This window comes from Lissotriton vulgaris, chromosome 2_1, assembly GCF_964263255.1.
Source record: "Lissotriton vulgaris chromosome 2_1, aLisVul1.2, whole genome shotgun sequence".
NCBI lineage: Eukaryota > Metazoa > Chordata > Amphibia > Caudata > Salamandridae > Lissotriton > Lissotriton vulgaris.
Genome location: NC_141687.1, coordinates 1,729,831,768 through 1,729,844,215, shown reverse-complemented (window position 1 = coordinate 1,729,844,215; position 12,448 = coordinate 1,729,831,768). Strand labels below are relative to the sequence as shown.

Below are 12,448 nucleotides of genomic sequence, written 5' to 3'. Positions count from 1 at the left end.
TAATAAACAACATATTTTAGGTTTCAAAATAGAGGGAGAGATTGTGTGTGCCTTTTTATCTGTTTGTATGAAAAAAGTCCTGGTGAAATCCGACAAACACCTCATCATACCCGACTAAAGAAAGCACCTGTACCCAACTACTTATGTACCAAGCATGCCCCTGAAGCTACCCCCTGCACATATACTGAAACATGAGTCCCTAGAGGGAAGAGGTGTCCTCAGTGAAGATGGCTGCTAGACTCTCTCCGTCCTCCCGTGCGCCCGATTCAGGCATTTTAGAAAACATAGTGGGGTCTGCGTTCTTTAAAAATAAACTATTGGTTGCTTCATTTTACAGCACGACCACGAGAAACAAGCGGAGTCCCTGCACACAACATTGCTGCCGATTGGTCCCCCTGCCTGAAGCCAACAGTCACAGAAAAGGGTCAGCCTGCATTTTATATGGTGACCTGTGCAATATAACGCACAGTGCCCAATGTTGAGGAACACCTCCCTCTCAAACACTCGGTGGTAAGCCACCTCGGGGGAGTGCTGTGAGCCAAGTAGACAAAACCGAGGAAGGCAAGCAAGTTCCACACCCCAATAGCATCCTGGTTACCCGGAAATCACAATCACCCTGTCTTGGAAGACACATTTATTTAATTAAACAAATTACATACTGAGTGCTTGCTGTCCATCGATACTGGTGGCTGTCATCTTTACCTGCGAAAAGCTTCAGGCCCTATACGTCTACCCTGCTGTGTGACTCTTCCATATAGGAGCGAACAGCCAAAAGAGCCCTGAGTTATAAATGCACATGCTTGCATTGAACCTACCCTTATAAAAGACACTGCACAACATCAACCTTACTTTTAAATCACTGCTCGTACAGCTCGTTCTACATACCATAAATGCCTGCCAACAAAGCAGCTAGGCAACTGTTAGAAGCAATTCATGCAAGAACTAAAACAAAAGGGGATTACAACATACATCAACAGGGTGGAACTAACCTCCTGAGAAACCATCCTCGAATTGAAAAACATGCATTCTGAAACGTCAGACTTCAAGACTCAGCTGGATGCCTCTGAAACGCAGATGGTGAATCTAGAAAAGAAGGTACTAGAGACTCTGGGTTGGGGCACGGTCCTATGCCATCTCAGGCAAAAAAGTTACAAAACGTGGGGAAAGTAGAAGATATAACATCCGCCTAAATGGCCTACTGGAATCCTAAGAGGGAGACAACATGCTTGCATTTTTATCCTCCTACTTGCCCAAACTGCTGAATATTGACTTTGGCTCCTCCATAGAGTTCCAGAGAGCCCACAGAGTGAAAAGTTGAAGTTACACCCCCGTTGACTGTCCTCGACTAATCACTATGTGCCAGCTTTACCACCAACATGTAAATATGATTCTCCAGGCACCTAAGCAACAGGACCTATTATACCTATGAAGATGGGAAACTCTCCGGTGCTGCTGATTTCTCGCTTGATGCCCACCTTATACGGAAACCCAAACTGAAACAGTTAAGACCCAGCTATGATGCTGACCATGCTTGATGGCAAGATGAGGGAGTTTGAAGACCCATAGTATTTGGAGGATCTGCTGGATACATAATGGAGTCTTCAATGGAAATGGCTCCCCTCCCTCATTACCACGAGGCGCCGTCGTGTGCTGACAAATCACACTGTACCAAAAAACCCAGTGACCAACAAATTAGCACACTCTTTTCAAAAAAACAGATTGCAGGATGACCACACTCAGAGAAAGTAGGACAAATGAAGAACCTCCAGCGCCTCAATGCCTAATACTCATAGCTATATCCCCGTGTATACTCTTCATTAACTGTGAGGGGTTCATGGCAGCATCAGAAAGTTGCTCAAATTTATAAAGAAAATAACACACATAGCCTGTCAAAGTCTTACTGCTCTTTTGTTCTTAAAACCTTTATATCTTTTTTTTTTCTCCAACCCACCTTTGTGCTCAAGAACATACAGATTTCCCACACAGTCTTGTGGATAAATCCAGCAAAGAGCGAACTATCCACTTGTACTATCCTCTGTAAGTCATCATTCCAAATTCAGTAAGCCCACACAGATAACTTTCGATTAGATTTAACTACGATGTATAAAACTACAGCACTCTCGATTTGGTCTCTTAATGTCAACAGCCTTGCAAACTTTGTGCGAAGGAAAACAGACTAACTTAGGTTCCCAAAATCATGAAATCGTCTTACTGCAAGAAAGGCATTTATCCACGACTGAGGTGGCCAAACTTACCAGAGACTGGGTCGGCCATACAATAGCAGCTTCAGGGTCAGACGCCCCATCAGACACCTTCCAAATGCTCTATTTTGCCCAAGAGAAAGGGAGGCAAAACAATCCCTTTTCACAAAACACTGCCAATGAGGACGCAGTGTATAAGGAGTGACCCACATGGCTGTTATGCCTTCGGAAAAATGGTATGCCAGGAACATACAAGGTTCCATGGAATCTATTTATGCACCAAATTCTGGAAAGGTGGATTTATTTCTCCACCCACTAAACTCAACCGAGTGATAATGAAAATTGGTCACACACAGTTAGAGATCGGCTGCAACTCTATTTTCTCCATCAGCCTTATTCTTGACAGATCTGGCATCCAAGATCTACATAGCAACAATGATAAGGGTATGTTGCGCAACCTCATGGCAGCTCACTCTCGCTCTGAGCCATGGAGACTCAAAAACTCTGGCCGATTGGGATTACACATTCATTTTTTCTCCCCATGGAACTGATACCAGAATAGACTATTTCTTGAAGTGTGTGATGATCCACCATAACGTTACAAACTGCCCCATAGGCATCCAATGTATCTCAGAGAATGTATGATGTTATAACTCGGTCTTCACACCCCGCAATATGTTTCCAACGTAGTCATTACAATGGAATTCGATCAAACTACTTACGCTGGAGGGCGCTGGATTTAGGAATAGTATGATTTACTATTCCAACACCAGCCTACATAACAGTAGGGAAGGTGTTGGAATAGTAAATCATACTATTCCTTAGTGTATAGCGCCATCCAGCTCAAGTCGTAACGACTGGCGTTGTAATGGCCCCGTTGTAAACGTATCGCAGTGTAGAGACCACGTTGTAACAGATGTCTCCCAACTCAGATCATGCCCCAATCACAATGACTTCCAACTGCAGGTCCCCAGGGACAAGTCATTGAGAATACTTTACTGTATAAACTCCCTGAAAATATAAGAAAACTGATTGCCTACTTGCCCTGTCTCAGTGGTCTCGATCTATAGACTCCAGACTGAGGGGAAATCCTACATGGAAGGCAGGTTGATAAGAGTCTTGGCATTAGCTCATAAAGAGGCAGGAGTAAAAACACTGACCCTGTCATCACTTTTACTTGGGTATTTCACTAAAACCCATTTCCTCAACACAAAAAAATACATACTTATTGCGCCTTTCATAGGAAAGGCAGACAATGTCTTACAGAGGAAAAGCTGACACAACGAACTCTGTGAAGTGGGCAGGATGCTGAAGTTCCAATTAAAACAAAGCATGACAACATGATATATACCCATGAGTGTTCATGACAACAATTCCTTGCTCAGAAATCAGGGACGAAGCAAAATAATTTGCATCTTTCTAGAATCCTGAATAATCCTGAAGGCTCCAGTGCCTCCCTTAAGGACTGAGTATTCCTTGAGTACCTCCACAAAACACATGGGCAAATAATTAATAGACAATGAAGTGAGGCCTGCTGCCATGTAAATGCCGAAGAAAAGACTCCAGCTGAGTATCACATACTGATGGCTCATCTCTCAGTCTTCATTTTGGGTAAGATGTTCAGGAGTTAATGACCAACAATGGATCACCTCATCCCTGCAACAGAACCAATATAACAGTTATACCTTAATTAGAGGTCCACTTCAGTCCTTGCAAAAATCCTTGATACAAAACTAGCAACAGTAATTACTGCTATGGTGCACAAAAACCAAGTTGGATTTGTTCCGGGATGTTCCTCTTGCGCCCACATGCATATTGTATTTCACCTAGTATACAGTATGACACATTAGCTGGAGGATTTGGCCCTCTTCCTAGATACTGACAAGGTGTTAGACTGAGCCTAATGGGGCTGCTTATTTTGAGCATTTTCCAGGATGGTCATTTGCCTTGCTTTAATGAACATGATGCAGTGGCTGTACCAAGACAACACCGCTGTGATCAATTGTAATGAGTTCTTGTTGGACTCCCTTATTATAGGCAGAGGGACTACTCAGTAGCGTCCCCTCTCCTTTCCACAGTTAGTTCTTGCACTAGAGCCTCTGACCATAGCAGTTTATCAACTGCAAGAGGCACAATGCATTGCCACTCCTGTAGGCATTTTGAAAGTGATGCAGATGACATGCTGTTGACACCATCCTCAATACAAACGAATGCCCCAGCCCAAATTGAAATTATCTCTCACTTTTCCATCTTCTCAGGCTACAAAGTTAACAAGGACAAGAGCGGATAACTACGCATGACTACATCCACTATTCTCTACAGGGCTAGCCTTTTTGCTGTGTGCGAACATATGAAATTCCTGGGCATCTGAATTCGCAATAGCATGCAGGTGATGATGAAAGATAACATGGTGGTTTTGATCAAACAAAAGCAGAAGGACTTTGTAGTTTGGAGAAATCACCACCTATGATATCACTTACAATACATGCAATCCAATTGCGAAAATATAGAATGTCAAATCGAAGACTGCATCTGCCAAGAAGCAACTCCAAGGGTTCTGGAAAAAAATGCCATGCTGCAAAATTGCTGGGATTCAGAAAAGGGGGTGGTGATGAACAGAGTGTCTAAATTAAGCAGACCACTCTTACCCAGTCCAAAGATCAGGGTTTGATCCATCACCGTTTTTTAGCTCACTGAACCATCCCAGCTCAGAGCCTGGCTACATGCAAATTAGTCTGTTCCTGTCCCAGTGCATGATGGGAACAGGGCAAACGAAACTACCAAGCCAATTCTTATACTGGGAAGGAAACAAGCTTCCAGGGACCGGTTTCTGGCATTTCAGCCGTCGTCGGCCCGGCTTGCTTGAATCCTGATGGTGCAATGAGCAAGGGACTCACATCTGAGTATACCCTTCCACGCTTATGGTGGACAAAATGATTCAGAAAAGGGGGTGGTGATGAACAGAGTGTCGGAATTAAGCAGACCACTCTTACCCAGTCCAAAGATCAGGCCTATAACACCCTAACATGGAGCTATACCATATGGATCAACACCTCTTACAACGTTCCCTGTACCTTCACCAAGAGCTTGAAACACCTGACTGTGCACTACTTGAAGGTCATCTCAAGGGCGATCTCAATGGTCACTTGTTCTTATACAGAATGACCACCCGGCAATAAGATCATGAACATGCAATCTTGATAGGGTCTCTTTGAATGTGGAGAAACTGCTAAAAACTACTACAACCAAATCTGTTCCTGCACCGTTATGGCATAATGCAGCCATCCAAATAACTGGAGAACTATACTGGCCACTCTGGGAATGTTGTTTCATCTCCCATATATGTGAAGTTTTCTCAGAGGGGACCCTCAGGACATTTCAAAACTTGAGAGATGTATTTTGCATAAACATGATCTAATTTCTGTAGCTCAAAGTATAACTCAATAGCAAACTGGCTGGTCAAAGAACGCTAATAGAAATACCGACCAGACATGACTACTTTAAAAAATGGGGCTCCTAAAAGAAATTGGTGTTCGGTCTCTACAGCACCTTGATTGCCAGTAGTCACTAGAACAACTCAACACCAAGCGAAAATCGCATCTCAACAAACAATATGACATGGAGGATTGGAGAGAAATCATCGGGGATCAGGATGATAGATCAGGAGAAGCATGGCTGGCATTCATCTTTAAAAGGTCATCCATGACTGGCATTGGACTCCTTTTATAGTGTTTAGGGTAAAACTCTACATTAATCCACGATTCTGGCTGTGTGCACACCCTAGAGAAGACATAATCCACATCCTCTGGATCTGCCCAATATTACGCTCATACTGGAACTCCTTCTGGTTCTGCCTTTTTAGAATGAGCAATCTACATATAAAGGCACCCATGGAGCTTGCATTTTTACATAACTCTCAGGACATCGTTGGAATCACCAGTCATAAAATGCAATGGCTAGTCAATGCCAAAATATGAAAAATATATATTCCACCTGAAGAAATCAGAACTCCTTCTCAGGGGTCTCACTAATACAAAGAAGAATTTGGCACAGAAGCTGAAATATAAAAGAACATCTTTATTAAACTCAAATGAGTGTGACTACGTCACACCGAAGCCTTAGCAACTGAATGAGGCAGTCTAAAGAGTACAGAACACTGGGGCCTTACATATGTGAGGGTTACATACTCAGCATAACAGCAAGGGGCAGTCCTAGCTCATGCAAGCATGCAAAATGCCTAATATGGACATACAAGATCTGCCAAATATTACCCAATAGGAAAACATTCAAAACAAGGCATCATGTAACCAGAAGGTCCCCCTTGAGTTGTGTTTTTGCCCAACCCATAAGTCAATCAATGACAGCACCTACAGGTCAATCAGTAATGGCAGGACATGTTTGTGTGCTTCAAAGGACAACTTGCAAAATAGGATAATGCGGGGAAAGAATACCGAAGGCCAACAGATAGTTGGGACAAGGATTAGTCAGTCTAGACAAGGATTAGTCAGTATGGCTAGTTCCTGTAATTGGCTTCACAACAAGGAAGGGGAGGTTATGTAACACGTGGCAGTACAAAGGGCAAAAACACTCGATTTAACAAGCTGCCTGAGTGAGGGCAACACAAAATGACGACGGAATACAAAATGGAGTTGAAACTGAATTACCTCACACCAGTGTATGAAGAATGGATGATTGCAGTGCTAGAGGTGGCTAACTAGTAATGAGTAATAGAGCAGATGAATGACTAACTATAGGTATTTGAGGACATTTGGGGACGTAATTAAAACTATGGGGGCATATTATCAAAAACGGAGTTAAGATTATCGCCGCTTTAGCTGCAGAAAACTGATAATAAAGCGGCGATAATGGTCTCGATAATATGCTGTCGAGAATTCCAATAGAAGCCCATGTTCACACCAGAACATGGGCTTCTATGGGAATTCACAAGGGCATATTGTCAAGCCCATTATCACCGCTTTAGCAGGAGCTTCCTACAGCTAAAGCGGCGATAATTTTAATGCAGTTTCTTGATAATATGCACCACAGTTCCTTAGAACCAGAAACATCATACTGAATGCTGTCACGCTGTAGCATGTAGTCAATGCATACAGGCCCTTTTAATTGAAGGCTCAGCGGTCTTCGATCAAGGTAATGTTTTGATACTAATAAGCACAATGGCTATTGCTGATACCTTATCAAACACACTTGCTGGACTGATTAAAGGCAACTTAGACTAGTAATCTGCTAATTGTGGACCATATTTAGCAGTCTTGTACCCCAATTTCTTTCTTTTTTTCCACCGTTCTTCTCCCTTTCTTTTTCCATCCCAATAACAATAACTTTCTGATATTCAGTGTATATGCACAGGCCTGTGCTACTTTGAGGAGAAAAGTTTAGTATACCTTTACATTGTATTTTGATGTGATATTACAGAATGTAAAACCTATTAGGGACTTCCAACCATCTTCTGAAATTGTGGTCCTAATTTACAAAGGAATCATCCAATGCACCGCAGAAATGTAGGATGCTGTGCTGCACTGCATGAATGGGATACAGCAGACCAGCGTCATATCTACTACGATGTGGCATTGTTTTACTCTTTCCTTGCACTGGTGCACTTTTGGTTGGCATGTTCCAACACAAGCACTCTTGGGCCATAGTGCAAGGGTGTTTGTTCTCTGGTAAAGATAGCCTTGAACAGAAAGGATCTCTTCCTCTGCAAAAACTATACTTTGAGGCATTTCCCTATTTGTACGTGTGCTTTAGAATGCAGCACACATGCAAAGAGAGAAAAGCAGCTTGAAATAGAAATATTTTCCCTCATTATGCCTGCCTCAGGAAGGAGCACGATTTTGGCGTCAACCCCAATCTACAAATCCTTGTGGATAGGGATTTGCCTTAATACCGAAGCAAGGTTGCATTTGAACACCCCCTTGATGCAAAGTAATGCAAAGCAGCACATTACACTGCATATGGTTACCTACGGTTACAAGCCAACACACATCTGGATTTGTGATAGATTGGAAATCCCACTAGTAGATTGGGCTTGTGTTGTAGACTTTGCATTAGATTTACATTACAGAAGTAGTGTAAACCCAATGCAATGTCTATTGTAAATCCCAACCTTTATTTTTCCAATTTGGAGAATGCACATGATGATGAGAAGAAGCCTTTAAAAGCTCCAGAGAGTGAAATAAAATGTTTTCTGTTTATTATTTCGACTGAACCTCCTTTGGGGTTTTCACAGTAGTTGCCTCTACTAATGATTCCAGAACGAATGTAAGGATTTTTTTTGATTTAGTGATTTTATACCATCACAATCTAAAACATTGTTTGCAAACAACGAGGTGCCAGATGCACAGAAAACTAGATATGTGATTTTTAAATTGCAATTCTTACTAAATCGCAATTAGAAAATCACACTTCCTAATGTAAGAAAAATAACAATGTTTACATAGCGATTGCTAGTGGGTCGCGATCCACCTCAGGAATATTATAGAGATAGATCGTAATTGGCGACCCATTGGGAATCGTAGCCCTAACAGGGATGGGGGCCTTTTGAGGTCATCAGGCAACCATATTTGTGATGGCTTTTTAATAAAGCAAACATTTTTAAAACATACATCCCATTTTCCTCCCAGGAAAACGTGATCCTTAAAAACAAAAAAATGAAACACTGAAGTTTCATTTTTTAAGAGTAGGAAAGAGTCTCATTTGAAGTGGGTTATCACCTTCGAAGTGTCAGTAAAAGATGTTCCACAACAAAAATTTATTTGCGAAACATTCATACATACCACTGTGATATGCAATTTGGAAGTATGCTCTAAACCCTCCCCTTCCAAATAACGAATCTCTAAAACCAATTGTGATTTTGATTAATGTACACTGCAAATCAACCCATTTCCAACCTCGAACAAGCTTTGTAAATATGCCCTTAGGCTTCCTTTGCTTCTGACCATTGAATCTTCATGAGTAGAAAACATGCAGACTTTGTCATCAGGAGCTATGCCAAAAGAGGCGTTCAAAAATACATCACTGAATCATTTGCATTCCATTACAAAATCAAGATTTGCCTCCTTCACATGGGGCGCTTCTCTTCTTTAGACTTTCTTCGCTCATGGGCATCCAGCACTATCAGCAACTTGTGTCATCTTTGGGCTTACTTCTTGATCACTAACCCACCTGCTCTGTATATTTCCTGTGTTAACTTATGAACAAAGAAGGTTAATCCGTCATAGCTTGATCAAACAAGGAACTAGGCCTGGGCAGTGAACTTCGCTCCGTTTTCTGCACTCTGCACCCCACGGAGCTCACGGAGCGCAGAAAACTCTGCTTCGCGATGTGCAGCTGAGGTTTTTCTCTGCTCGCAACCAAATTTCTACCCGAGCAGCAGGAATACCAGCACTGCAGTTTGCACTACACTCCGCCACTCGCGGAACTTCGCTGAGTTTTTTTTTTAAACATTTGCGGAGTTCCGCGTAGCAAAACTCCACGAATTACGCCCAGGCCTGCAAGGGACAAGTGAAATAAATGGTGCTATTAATTTCCTGTTGAACGATGCCCACCTGCAAGTAATTGTCATCTTGACACAATTTTTGGATATAGTGAACCAAACATTAAGGAATTTAGCTACACGGCTGACCCCGCTAAGATCTTAGGGACATAACCCTGGCATGTGTCAAAAGTCATGACAATGGTTAGCACACAGCACTTTATGATTCAGCACTTACGAATAATGTCTTGGGTCATGACCAAATTCTTCATCTTAGAATGTATTAACAGTAACGAAATGTTATTATGTTTAGCCCCAGAAGCCTTAAATGAATTCCTGCATTTTACCCATGTTGGTAACCTGTCTCTCTCGTCAACTTGTTGTCCACTCTCTGTTGAATCTCGTCTATTTGCCTCTCCAAAATGTTACTGTTTAGTTTTTGATGTCAGAAACATATTTTAGTACAGCTGCTAGTAAATTTAAACATTTTTGGAAATAGTATAAGGCGCTATAAACTAATAGTAGTTGCTCCCGAACCACTGTTGGTAAACCAGTTTAATCCGAGACCTTTTATATCCTCTCGTTACAGATGCTGGAGCTCAGTCTGATCTTAGCATTTGATGTGAATTCACTGTAAAATATCTTGACACTTGCAGATGTGTTATATTGAGTGGCACGCTATGTATCACAGTTGTCATAACTCTTTAAATACATTGCTTTTAAAGCATTGACCTTATTCTTTTATATTACTATGTTACGTTGCTGCACTTTTGCAGGCATGATTGTCTAAATAAAGTATTAATCTATCTATGTATCATAGTACAGAAGAACAACGTGAACAATAAACTACCACATTACAAAGTGGAAACATTATGGGGTAAATGTTAATTTAAAGCGCAGGTATAGAAAGGATGGCAATTAGCCCGTCAGACTAAAACCACTAATTTGTTTCTCTTAGAACAGATGTCAAATTTGGTGGGCTGTTTCCCGCCGAATTGTCAACAAGGTTAGGTTTTTTTCAGGAGTGAATGGAATATTCCATATCGCCCGTGGAATTGGTGGAATTTTGCTGACTTCACATTATTCCTGTAATGGCAAATGACAGCCAAATTCCTCAAATTGTAGCATCGTGGAATTTTATCTCACGTGCAGCTCCAGAGTGGTAAATTGGCGAATGAGATTTGGCATCTGCTAGCGCAAATTGTAGTTGCTAGGAGGACATCTGGCAATATTTTTCTGACGTGATCAGTCACAACCCTTCACGGTCATATTCAGAATGCAGAATGCTTGAGTAGAAAATCTACTCCAGTGGCAGCAGAATCAACTTGAGTAGCTGTGCCATCTGGCACACCGATTGGTGCCATTCGTGCTAATTTGTCACCTGCACAATATCACAGCACAATATATCGACTTCTGCCTGTTAGCCGAACTCCACAGAATCTCGCTGAGTTTTTATGAGACTCTGTGGAATCTTGTGGAGTAAAATTCCTCGAGTTCCACCCACGCCTACCCTTTTTTATATACTCTTTAGACACTGGGGGCCTCATTTATGACTTTTTGCCGCAGGGAAGCGCAGCGGGCCTTCCTGCTGCGCTTCCCTACGGCAAAAGAAAAGGGCAGAAATGCGCCGTATCTATAAGATACGGCGCATTCCTGTCCCTTTCCCCTGCGCCGGCGCACAATGGGCTGCCTGCGCCAGCGCAGGCACCCTTGCACAATGGTGCAAGGGTGCCTGCGTTGCGGGGAAGATTATTTTTGTACAGGAAGGGAAACCTTTCTGTACAAAAATAATCACAAGAGGCTTTTCCTCTTTCTATGTGTGCTGCAGAATGCAGCACACATAGAAAAAGGAAATACGAGGAGAAATAAAGACATTTCTCGCTGTTGCGCCTCCGTTACGCCTCCCCCGGGGAAGCGTAAGCTTTTGGCACTGCTTCAGAGTTACGATTTCTCGTAAATCTGGGGCAGTGTCAAAAGGCCATGGATGTTGCTGGGAACGCCCCCAGCAACACCCATTGCACGCCCCTTTAACGCAGTAAACTGCGTTAAAGGGACTGATATTTATCAGGCAGCAGTACGCCACAAAATCTGGCGTACTGCTGCCTGATAAATACCACGCTGGCTTCTGCACCACGGAACTTCATGAAAAGTGAAGTTCCGATGGCGCAAGGGGCCTCATAAATGAGGCCCCGGATTCTGATGATATGTAGCCTGTCTGGCAGAAGCCAGTGTGAACACCTTAATGATGGTAATATTGATCCGTTCTCATAATTTAAGTCAAGTTTAATGGTTGAATGACCTTTTATTGTGCGTATCCTAGAGACGGTCGCTGTACAATGCTTCACAGGCAGACGTGAATGCAAAAGGTGCCTAATTCGCTCTCTGAGCTTTGTGACACACAACGATTCGAAGATACCCGGATGGATACATGTCTATAAAGTGTTTCTAGGTTGTACATACCTTTCATCTGCTAACTCCTATCTTCTCTTTCTTTACATTTTATTTAATCTGTTCTTCGTTCAAGTCTCCTATTAGTGTTTGCTACTCATTGTAACATGAATGAAGCCTAATTGCCTAATATGCAGATAGTCCATACCCAAAATTACAAGCAGTTGTATACACCAAATACAAATAAAATGTACTTTTAATCAGTATACAAAATGGGGAGGAATGGCATTCTGCTGGATTGTGTCCAGACAAAGACAAGAATTTCCACAAACAAGCGCAGGTATCAAAGAATTGATAAGACATTTTA

At 42.2% G+C, this 12,448-nt stretch overlaps 1 protein-coding gene across 1 annotated transcript in view; it reads right to left on the bottom strand.

The window, feature by feature from the left end:
• Positions 1-12,448, bottom strand: part of LOC147733202 (mucin-2-like) — a 1,332,790-nt gene that overhangs the window by 653,657 nt on the left and 666,685 nt on the right. The gene's annotated exons all lie outside the window — the stretch shown is intronic.